The sequence below is a fragment of the Syngnathoides biaculeatus genome, chromosome 12, assembly GCF_019802595.1.
Source record: "Syngnathoides biaculeatus isolate LvHL_M chromosome 12, ASM1980259v1, whole genome shotgun sequence".
In the NCBI taxonomy this organism is placed as follows: Eukaryota; Metazoa; Chordata; class Actinopteri; order Syngnathiformes; family Syngnathidae; genus Syngnathoides; species Syngnathoides biaculeatus.
The window spans coordinates 29,739,328-29,751,820 of record NC_084651.1 but is presented as its reverse complement, the minus strand read 5'-3'; the positions used below and the strand labels follow the sequence as shown (position 1 = coordinate 29,751,820).

Genomic DNA, 12,493 nt, shown 5'->3' with positions numbered 1-12,493 from the left:
GACGCCAAGCACCACGGGGTGATTCGGGTGCACGTCCACGAGGAATAACCCAACGGCGAAGCGCGAACAAGACAAAGGCATGCAACTGCTCCGGATGAAGCCCTCCCAAGACGCAGTTGCGAGACGACCGGGTATCGGTCACCGCCGAGGCTCGGTCGGCAGGTGGCCAGGGGCCGGTCGCCACCGAGGCTTCATTATGAGGCGGCCGGGGTTCAGTTTCGGCCAAGGCTAGGTCATGAAGCGGTTGGGAAACATCAGGAGTGAGGAGGACGACGGAGAGAAGGAGCAAAGCTATGACCGCCACGATCATCATCATAGCCATCCCGATGCCCTTCCAGTTCCGGGGTGGCCCATCTGAACTCCCCAGCTCCTGTTGCCGTCGAGACAGGGGTGTGGGACGGCCGCGGAACGGTCGCCGCCGGGACTGGAGCGAAGAGGACTGTGGTACCATCGCCATCTGCTGGACAGGAACGATGAACGACGAAGGATGCCGATGAGCCGTTGCCATCCTCTGTTGCCGTCGAGACAGGTGAGTGGAACGACCTTGTGCCAGTCGCCGTCGAAGCATGGGACGGCCGCGGATGGATGAATGACAACCGTGACCTCCTCCCCGGTTGTGCTGGCTGGATGCAAGACAACCATGACTTCCACACTTAGGGTACACGGGCATGAACAAGTTATGCGGATGAAGGACACCCACAGACGGGCTGTTATGCTGAGGAAGGGCACCCACAAGCATGACAGTTCCTCTCGGGGGGAAACGAGCACCCGTAAGGCGGCTTGGGTGGGTCCAGCGGTTGCATTGGGGGGGTGCAGTACTGATTTTGTCCACAAGACGGGGACTTGCTGGTGAAATTACATTCACAATGGTGGGGGAGGAGACGCACCCAAGCGAGCTTGCTGCGCACTGGTTGTGCTGGATGGATGAATGACAACCGTGACCTCCGCCCTGGTTGTGCTGGCTGGATGAAAGACAACCATGACTTCCACACTAAGGGTAGAGGGGCATGAACCACGCAATTTAGGCGGTTGAGGACATCTACAAGGGGGCTTGCAGGGCACTGGTTGTGGTGGATGGATGAATGACAACCATGACTTCCGCACTGGTTGTGCTGGATGGATGAATGACAACTGTGTCCTCCGCCCTGCTTGTGCTGCCTGGATGAAAGACAACCATGACTTCCACACTTAGGGTACACGGGCATGAACCACACATTTTAGGAGGGTGAAGGACACCCACAGGCGGGCTGTTATGCTGGGGAAGGACACCCAAAAGCATGACAGTTCCTCTCAGTGGGAAAAGAGCACCCCTAAGGCGGCTTGCGTGGCTCCAGCGGAGTGCAGTACCGATTTTGTCAACAACACGGCGACTTGCTGGTGAAATGACATTCACAATGCGGGGGGAAGACGCACCCAAGCCACAATTTTCCTCTCTAACACCATTTGCCCTCATGTCTTCCCTCACAACATCCATCAACCTTCTCTTTGGTCTTCTTCTCTTTTGCCTCGCAGCTCCATCCTCAGCACCCTTCTACCAATAAACTCACTCTCTCGCCTCTGGACATGTCGAAACCATCGAAATCTGCTCTCTCGAACCTTGTTTTCAAAACACCTAACTTTGACTGTCCCTCTCATGAGCTCATTTTGAATTCTATCAAACCTGCTCATTCTTAGCGAGAACCTCAACATCTTCATTTCTGCGACCTCAAGTTCTGCTTTCTGTTGTTTCTTCAGTGCCACAGTCTCTCATCCGTACATCATGGCCGGCCTCATCACTGTTTTATAAACTTGGCCCTTCATCCTAGTGGAGACCTCTGTCACATAACATATCATACACCCTAAGCCAGCTGTTCCAACCTGCTTGGACCAGTTTCTTCACTTCCTTACCACAATCACCGTTGCTCTGGATTGTTGACCCTAAGTATTTGAAGTGAAATGTATGTTTTAGCGAGAGAGTGATCACATTTATAAAACACATTTTCTGTTTATTTGTAGTTTCACAATTCCAACAGCAATCCAAACTGAAATCTAAGATCAAAACAAAGATGCGCCATTAAATTTGTGGGCACAACTTTCAGTCTCAAGTACTGTTGTGTTTTGGGATTCTTGACGCTGACTGTTGGGCCCCATTTTCACTAACAAGATGTGGGGGACAGTAAATAGACCAGCAGCATAACTTTAGAATCTATTCTCAAGATGAGTGGAAGCCAGTGTAAAAACTTTAGAATGGGAGTTATATACTCTGACCGCTTTATGGTCACAACTGAGCTGCACCAGTCTGAATGAGCTGCAGCTGTTTAATGCTCTTTTTGGGGAGTCCAGTCAGAAGATCATTACAATCAAGTCTACTTGAGATAAAAGCATAGATGAGCTTCTCCTGGTCTGCTTGAGACATGCAAGCCTTCACTCTAGATCTATTCAGCAAATGGTAAAAGGAAGTTTTAGTAATTGATTTGATGTGACTGTTGAAGGTCAGGTCGGAATCTATCAGAACACCAAGGTTTCGGACTTAGTCTTTGGTTTTCAAAGATAGTGAGTCCGCGTATTTACAAACAGCAATCATTTTTTCTTTATTGCAACAAAGAATTATTTCAGTTTTGTTGTGGTTTAGTTGAAGTAAATTTGTGCTCATCCAGTTATCTGCTTTTGACAGTGGCACGACACATCAATTATAAACTATAGTCATCTGAAGACACTGCTACAAATAACTGTGTGTCATCTGCTTAGCTATGATAATCAAATCTAAATTTCTGGAAAATTCGACCCAAGGGTAACATATACAAACTGAACAGGAGGGGTATAAGAACTGAATCTAGGGGGACCCCCATGTCATTGCCATTTGTTGAGAATGACCACTTCGAATGGTTACAAAGTAGCTCCTTTCCAAAAGGTAGGACCTGAACCATTTAAGGACCATTCCATTTCGTCCTATCCACGTTTCAAATATGTTTAACAGTATAATGTTATCTACGGTATCAAAAGCCACACTGAGATACAACAAGACCAAAATTGACACCTTTGCTGAATTAAATCTTGTATCATTTTGCACTTCTTTTGCAACAAGGATGACAGTAGGACTTTTTTTTAATTTCTCTGTTGAGTTATTTGATATTATTCAAATATATATTTCGATAAACCACTAGTCTTTTCTCACACCACCTCATCAGTTTGAGTGTCGCCGAAAATGGGATTATGGGATATGGGAGGTGGGGGTTGCACAATGATCAAAGATCTGAGCAAAGCCACTCCTGTCACCTATCGTTGATTTATCATACTGAAACCATTCCCAAACCCTCGATACTTACTGAGGACCTGTGTGAAGTCCTTTTTACACATTTAAATTAAAAAACACCAAGAATGTAACTTTACATCCATGGCACTAAATGATAGGGTTTTTGTAGATATTTCAAATCCGTGGCCATAAATTAGTTAACAACAAATGGTATGTAGCCGTTTAGGTGATGGCGAAATATTCTTCAAGTACTTGTTGTTTACAATCCACCACAGGCCAACAAGACTACTAGCTCCATCGTGGATGATTTTTCCCACTATTAGCTCAGATGTTCTCCACCAATGTACATTCATACAGACTGTCGCATTATTTTCCCACAAACATGAAATATCCTCTGCAAAAAAATGAAGCATACCCCCCCAAAAAAACATGCAGGGTTCCAATACTTTAGTTTTGTGTTTAAGTAAACAAATCTGTTCCCTACTAATTACTATGCGCTAAGAGACCCTCTAACAAATAAAGCAAGTTATCATAATTGATCAAAACTGTGGAGAAACTTTTGACAAGGCAATACAGTTTCATATATGTTTTATCAAAGCATATAAACAGACGCAAGATGAAAAAAGATTAACTTTATTTCAAAATACACTTTTGTGGCATTGGCCACAAACATACAGGGTTCCAAGAAACTGCACTTGAAGGAATCTTTAGATATACTAACTATGACATTTGTAACATTTTGAGCCTGTATTTTCAGTTTACCATTTTAGTGGCGCAGCTGTAGAGTCTTGGCCTCACAGTTCTGAGGACCGGAGTTCAATTCCCGGCCTCCCCCTGTGTGGAGTTTGCATGTTCTCCCAGTGACTGTGTGGGTTTTTTACTGGCATTCCCGTTTCACCCTGAACTGGTTGCCAGCCAATCACAAGGCAGATAGAGAAACACGACAGTCACCCTCACAATCACAACAAAGGGCAATTTTAGAGTCTCTAATTCATGCATGTTTTTGGGATGTGGGAAGAAACCGGAGTGCCCGGAGAAAACTCACCCAGACATGGGGAGAACATGTGAACTCCACACAGGTGGGGTGGGGATTTGAACCCTGGTCCTCAGAACAGTGAGGCAACGCTCTACATCTGCGCCACCGTCCCCTTCAATTGTGAATACATTTTTCTCTATTTAATTTCACCGTGTCCCCTTTTGTGGAAAAAAAAAGACACATCTCAAGACAACAAGACATTCCAATCTACAAAGAGTTGAAAATCATTCAAATTAATTCTTAATTTATCTAGAAAATGACAGCACAGATTGAAGAGGATCAATTTTTTTATGGTAAAACATGTTTGAAAAATCTGAGGTGTACTTCAATACAGAAGGAACACAAACAATCTCAGTACTGAACCAAAGAGAATACATTGTGTGGTTTCAGTCTGTCAACACCTTTCAGTTCTGTCAGTTCAATAACAACCATGCAGCCTTGAATTTCTGCATTTTGTTTCTTCATTAGTTCACATGCTGCAAACAGAGTACCTGGAGAACACACAAATCATTTTAAATGAGACACTAAATAACATTTGTTGAGCAATAACACAAAAGTCTGGTCCACACACACAAGTATTTAAAATCTTAAGCGATTACTTATTTGTGACAGGCCCCAGATATGAAGATAAAACATTTAACGCTTTGGACGTAGTGTGTGTGGTGTGATCTGATAACACAGAGCATAACAAAAGCTGAGATTCTGTTCCACCGATTTCAAAATGTCGGGTGACCATAGGAGATTTCACTAAACCAAATAAACATTTTGGATATGCGCTGATGTTTCCACAAGTACCTGTCGGAAGCCTTGTAATATGGCATACATACTTCTTCAAGGACCATGTTTACCATTATCATGTGGCAATGCTGCAAGTGATTGGACTTAAAGCAGTTTGTGTGTTTGATCTGGTGTTAGTCTCTATGCGGGGAGACCCAAAGTGGAAGTTGTCTGAGGTAACGTAACTTTATTTTGTTGTTTGGGGAACTAGAATTACAGTTTAAATTGGATTGGCGCAAGTGTCTTATTTGTTTTATTCTTTGCTTTTTATGGGTTGTTGGCTTCTGGCTCCCGAACTGGTGAAAACAAATCGAGGAGACTCGGCCCTGCATGACTATACAATAAATCCTGCAGAATTTGGACCATATGTTGTGAATAGTTGACATGGGATGCCCCTGGTGACGACTTCAGTGGACTAAAATCAACATCTGTGTAATCTTAGTACCTAAATTGGAGCCATATTCGTTCGCGTTGAAGCTGCACAGCTGAGCCTAGCCTAGCTTGACAACATATGTACATATGTAATCAAATATTTGCTGAAAATGTAAACATCAAATGCTAGTACTTACATGACTTGCAAAACCTATGTATCGTATACATTGAGGACCGTGAGTACTTATTAGGAAGTTGGGCAAGTGGAAACATCAACTTAAATTTGCTTTTAGCCCCAAACCGTGCTGTTGAAGAAACATAGAACTTGAGTAACTTCATAACTTGTACGACCTAAACAACTTGTACAACGAGGGCAGTGAAGACTGATAGGAAATTTAACAAGTCTTATCTTAGTATATCTTAGTACTCAAATTGGAGCCATATTGTTCGCGTTGAAGCTGCTCGGCCCAAGTTAGCCTAGCCTAGTGCGCAAACAACATTACCTACATAGCGTATACAACAAGGACCAAACATCGAACATGGAGTCAACCTTCAACTACTAGAGTGAGGGCCATTGTGAATTTAATAACTTTATTCTACATATCCTTTAAATCACCATAATCCTTGATATCTTGAGACAGGTACTATGTGATTTGTGTACCTTATATGCTGACTGTGTTTATTTGATTGCTTTTATCTGACTTTAACTTTAACATAGATTAGGTAGTATGTGAATTGTGTATCTTATGTGCTGACTTTGTTTTTGATTGCTTGTTTTGACTATCTGCAGCCCAAAGGGGGGCACAATTCCTGTGCAAATCTGTAGGCCGGTCCTAAGCCCGGATAAATGCAGAGGGTTGCGGCTGGAAGCGCATCCGGCATAAATCTGTGCCAAACATAGATGAACGTTCATCAAACGAATTCCATAACGGATAGGTCGTCACCTGGGCTAACTACGCACGCCCCCGGCACTGTTAATCTGCAAGGCGTAGGTAGAAATTCAGATAATGTAGGTTGAAGACAAAAAAGAGGAGGAAAGCAGCTTAGTCGGCAGAAGAAGAAGAGGCATGCACAGACCGTACAACTGAGTGTAGGCACTTTGAATGTTGGGACTATGATAGGAAAAGCTCAGGAGTTAGTTGACATGATGAATCGGAGAAAGGTTGATCTATTGTGCATTGAAGAGAGCAAGTCGAAAGGGAGTATTGATAGAAGTTTAGGAGCAGGGTTTAAATTATTTGATCATAGAGTAGATGGGAAGAGAAATGGAGGAGGGGTTATTTTAAAGGAAGAGCTGGCTAAGAATGTCTTGGAGATAAAAGGTTTCAGATCGAGTGATGAAAATTAAATTTGAAATTGAGGGTATTATGTATAATGTGATTAGTGTCAATGCGCCACAGGTCGGATGGGATCTCGAGTTGAAAGAAAAATTCTGGAAGGAACTAGACGAAGTAGTCTTGAGCATCCTAGAGAGAGAGAGAGAAGAGAGAGAGAGAGAGAGAGTTGTGATTGGTGCAGATTTCAATAGACATTTTGGTGAAGGAAACGGGCGATGAAGAAGTGATGGGTAAGTACGGCATTCAGAAAAGGAACTGAGGGTCAGATGGTGGTGGGCTTCGCAAAAAGGATGGAATTGGCAGTGGTGAACACTTATTTCCAGAAGAGACAGGAACATAGAGTGACCTACAAGAGCGGAGGTAGAAACACGCAGGTGGATTATATTTTGTGAAGACGATGTAATCTGAAGGTGGTTACTGATTGTAAGGTAGTGGTGCGGAGAGTATAGCTCGACAGCATAGGATGGTGGTCTCTAGGATGACCCTGGTAGCGGGTAGCAAGATTAAGAAGGCAGAGCAGAGAATCAGGTGGTGGAAGTTGAGAAAGGAATAATGTGTGGCCTTTCGGAAAGAGGTGAGACAGGCTCTAGATGGTCAGGAAGACTGGAAGACTCCACCCAAGGTATTCAGAGAGGCAGGCAGGAGAGTACTTGGGGGGTCTTCTGGTAAAAAATGGGAGAGGAGACTTGCTGGTGGAACCCCAAAATACAGGAAGTCATCCAAGGAAAGAGATTTGCGAAGAACGAGTGGGACACGAAGAGGACTGAAGAGAGGCGTAAGGAATACATTGAGATGCGTCATTGGGAAAAGGTAGAGGAGGCGAAGCCTAAACAAGTGCACATGACGACGTACTCCAGGTTGGATACAAAAGAAGGAGAAAAGGATTTCTACAGGTTGGCCAGACAAAGGGATAGGGATGGGAAGGCTGTGCAGCAAGTAAAGGTGATTAAGGATAGCGATGGAAATATATTGACTGGTGCCAGTATTTGTGCTAAGTAGATGGAAAGACCCCTTTGAGAAGTTAATGAATGAAGAAAATAGGACATAAGTTAGAGTAGAAGAGGCAAGCGTGAATGACCGGGAAGTGGCAATGATTAGTAGGGCACTGAACAGAATGAAAAATTTAGTTGGTTCCGATGACATACCAGTGGAGGTACGGAAGCAATTTGGAGAGGTGGCTGTGGGGTTTTTTGACCAACTTACTGAATAGAATACTAGCAGGAGAAAAGATGGCAGAAGAATGGAGGAAAGGTGTGCTAGTCCCCATTTTTAAGAACAAAGGCAATGTTCAGAGCTGTGGAAACTATAGAGGAATAAAGATGATGAGCCACACAATGAAGTTATGGGAAAGACTCGTGGAGGTGAGACTCAGGACAGAAGTATCTTCGAGCAACAGTATGTTTTCATGCCTAGAAAGAGTACCACAGATGCATTATTTGCCTTGAGGATGCTTATGGAAAAGTACAGAGAAGGTCAGAAGGAGCTACATTGTGTCTTTGTAGCCCTAGAGAAAGCCTATGACAGAGTACCAAGAGAGGAACTGAGGTACTGCATGCACAAGTCAAGTGTGGCAGAGAAATATGTTAGAATAGTACAGGACATGTATGATGGCAGCAGAACAATGGTGAGGTGTGCCTTAGGTGTGACAGAGGAATTTAAGGTGGAGGTGGGACTGCATCAGGGATCACCTCTGAGCCCCTTCCTGTTTGCAGTGGTAATGGATAGGCTGACAGATGAGGTTAGACTGGAATCCCCTTGGACCACGATGTTCGCAGATGATATTGTGATATGCAGTGAAAGCAAGGAGGATGCAGAGGAACAATTAGAAAGATGGAGACATGCACTGGAAAGGAGAGGAATGAAGATTAGCCGAAGTAAAACAGAATATATGTGCGTGAATGAGAAAAGTGGAGGAGGAAGAGTGAGGCTACAGGGAGAAGAGATAGCGAGGGTGGACGACTTCAAATATTTAGGGTCAACAATCCAGAGGAATGGTGAGTGTGGTAAGGAAGTGAAGAAACTGGTCCAAGCAGGTTGGAACAGCTGGCGAAAGGTGTCTGGTGTGTTATGTGACAGAAGAGTCTCTGCTAGGATGAAGGGCAAAGTTTACAAAACAGTGGTGAGGGCGGCCATGATGTACGGATTAGAGACGGTGGCACTGAAGAAACAACAGGAAGCAGAACTGGAGGTGGCAGAAATGAAGCTGCTGAGGTTCGCGCTCGGAGTGATCAGGTTGGATAGGATTAGAAATGAGCTCATATGAGGGCAGCAGAACAGCGGTGAGATGTGCCATAGGTGTGTCAGAAGAATTTAGCGTGGAGGTGGGACTGCATCAGGGATCCGCACTGAGCCCCTTCCTGTTTCCGGTAGTAATTGATAGGGTGACAGATGAGGTTAGACTGGAATCCCTTTGGACCATGATGTTCGCAGATGATATTGTGATATGCAGTGAAAGTAGGGAGCAGGTGGAGGAACAATTAGAAAGATGGAGGCACACACTGGGAAGGAGAGGAATGAAGATTAGCCGAAGTAAAACAGAATATATGTGCATGAATGAGAGGGGCGGAGGAGGAAGAGATAGTGAGGTTGGATGACTTCAATTACTTGGGGTCAACAATACAGAGCAATGGAGAGTGTGGCAAGGAAGTGATCAAACCGGTCCAAGTGGGGTGGAACAGTTGGCGGAAGGTGTCTGGTGTTCTATGTGACAGAAGAGTCTCCACTTGAATGAAGAGCAAAGTTTATAAAACAGTAGTCAGGCCAGTCATGATGTACGGATTCGAGAAGGTGGCACTGAAGAGACAACAGGAAGCAGAACTAGAGGTAGCAGAAATGAAGAGGTTGAGGTTCTAGTTAGTCGTGAGTAGTTTGGATAGGATTAAAAATGAGATCATTAGAGGGACAGCCAAAGGTGGATGTTTTGGAGACAAGGTTAAAGACAGCAGACTTCGATGGTTTGGATATGTTAAGAGGTGTGAGAGTGAGTATATTGGTAGAAGGGTGCTGAGGCTGGAGCTGCCAGGCAAAAAAGCGAGTGGAAGACCAAAGAAAAGGTTGGTGGATGTTGTGATGGAGGACATGAGGACAGTGGGTGTCAGAGAGGAAGATGCCCAAGATGGGTTTAGATGGAAAAAGATGACACGCTGTGGCGATCCCTAACGGGACAAGCCGAAAGGAAAAGAAGAAGATTTGCTTGTTATGCTACTTTGTTTGCGGTGGTGTCATGATAGTTTTGATGCCGTGAGTGTGTAGAACATTGTCAGTAATGACCTGCCTGAAAAGGCAGTGTGTTGGGCAATGTAAGCTTTTTTTTGTGAAATCTAAAAATCTAATTATTCCTCACTGCCTTGTACCATCATACACTCTAAAACATGTGCCCAGCATGCATGCTAACAGTGTGAAGAGTGTGTTTAAATGTACTTTGTTGGATAAATCACAGACCATTTGCAAATGTTGGAACTGAGTGTGCCTAATGTAGTGCATCGTCTATTTCGAAGAGATTTTAAAACCTCTACAATCATGAAAATATGGAATTTAAAAAAAAGCACTTGGAGAGCATAATCTGCAAATACGCAGGGTTGCGAATGTTCAAGGGCACACTGTATTATTTTTTTTTATTACTTAATACTTTTGATGGATGAAGAAAAAACTTTTTCTCTTTCCAACAAGGGCAAAAAGGTAAGGGATTGCACCATTTGGTCTCAGTGTGCACTTCCCTGGGGATTGGCACAACAAAATACCATATCTCCACTGTAAGTTCTCTTCACCTTCTTTGTTTAGTGTATTATTGATTGTGTTAACTAAATCCAACATTCATATCCAAGGTTTTTTTTTCATTGTATGAATTTTTTTTTTTATAAGTGCCTTATGTTTCCGTGACCACCTGCCCCCCAAAAACATCTGCATGTCCCTGTTATTCCAAATTGAATCTTTTAGCAACCACATGACTCAAGCCACATATCAGTCATGCTTCATGAAAATAATTCATTTTTTGCTTCTTAATGGTGTGACAACACTCAGCTGCTGCCATTGTTGGTATCCGAGCCAGCACATATCCCAGCACCTGGTCAGCAGAGTCAAAGAGTGGTTTGGGCTGGTCCTTCCTTCTGCCCCTTGCCAGTGACAGACAGCACCACAGGACAAATGTTTGATTGACCATTAGTTAAAAATCCTTTAATCTTGTGAGTGCAAAGGTATGAATGTGAGCCAGTGGGCCTGTACGTTACTTTTTGTAGATAGGTGTTGCCATATTCCAATATTTTCTGATACCTTCTAACCACTACGTGAGCATGGCCTGCTAGTTAGCACAAGCCTGGTGTTAGCGACAAGACCATTCGTTAAGATGCCTCCATTTTCCACTGAGAACTTTCATGGACTCCTGGAAATGAAAATCCACCATCAAAAAAGGCCCAGCGACGATGATGAAGATGCTGAAGAAAGTGCTGACGAACCTCAAGATACCCCCTGAGGGAAGACAAGGTTTTTCGGCAAGCAAAGGTTAGTTTGAAAAATTTCTAAACCGTTACGGCCTCAGAAGCATGCCTCTGTATGGTGTGTCTGTGGACTCGGATTATCACTCGCAACATTGCTTGTTGACGCCGAAGAAAAAAACCATTTGTTTTGAGAATTCCTCAGTGATTTTAAGGTGGTGAATGGTGAAGAAGTGTGTGGTTCAATTTTGAAGTAATTTGAAGTATTCGGTTCACATTATTTTCCCAAAGATCAAAACCTCAGAAGATAGTGGATCAGGTTTGTGCAAACGAAGAGGGACAATTTTTCCAAAGTACCAAAACTGAGAAGAGCTTTTGTAAAAAGACAAGTTGCAGAGGTATGTTGGTTGTCTTTCTTTTGTTGCTTGTTTCATGAAAACTTAATACTGTTGACATGGTTGAATTAAAGTTCCACTGACACCATAACATACATTTTAAAATAGGTGTTGTTATCAAAACTATATATAATATTAATCACTTAATAATACGAGTCAGAAAAAACGGAGGTGGGAGCGTTTTATTAAAGCGAAAATTTGCGAAAGTATGACTCGCCATCCCAGTGGTAGACATATTGCCGTGACCTCATGTGCAGGCATCACCCTGGGTAAGTCAACATTGACAACACGCTGTGGCAAATGCAACGGCAGATGAACAAGAGCGATTTTCAGATTTTTCTGATCTCCCTTCTGAGACTGAAGCTCTTTTTGAGGAAGAGAACATCTCAGAAGCAAGTGAACCGACCAGGGCCATTTTACCATATCGTTTTGAGCCGTATTTAGACGATATGTGGATCACTTCTAACTAACAACACATTCCCCGACCAAGAGACAAGAAAGATGACAGGAGGACCCATGGCAGGCAAATACGCAAGGGGTGCCCACACACCGGTGGCCGGTGTGGGTGGGTGAGGGGGAATCCTTTCTCCTCACGTGCATGTGGCCACCGACCTCCCCCCCTGACCCACCTCCGCGTTGGGGTAAATGGCAGCCACCGCGCATTGACACATTTAGCACTTACGTACTTTATTCAGTTATTATGATGCGGATCTTTTGTTATGTTCTGAGAGAAGAATTACGTCATCAGATTTGGTTTCCTATTCCTATAAGGACAAGGATGGCTGTTTTTGTTCAACTCAAAACAGTCGAGTGAAATCTTATGGCGGGAGATGAAAAAAAAAAAAAAAAAAAAAAAAAAAATCGATACATGGCAACATTATGACATGCTGTGAACAAATGGATGATTCCATTCT

At 43.6% G+C, this 12,493-nt stretch overlaps 1 protein-coding gene across 1 annotated transcript in view; it reads right to left on the bottom strand.

Annotated features, from left to right (window-relative positions):
- The window catches only part of aprt (adenine phosphoribosyltransferase), an 80,650-nt gene that overhangs the window by 31,040 nt on the left and 37,117 nt on the right, over positions 1 to 12,493 (bottom strand). The window lies entirely within an intron of this gene.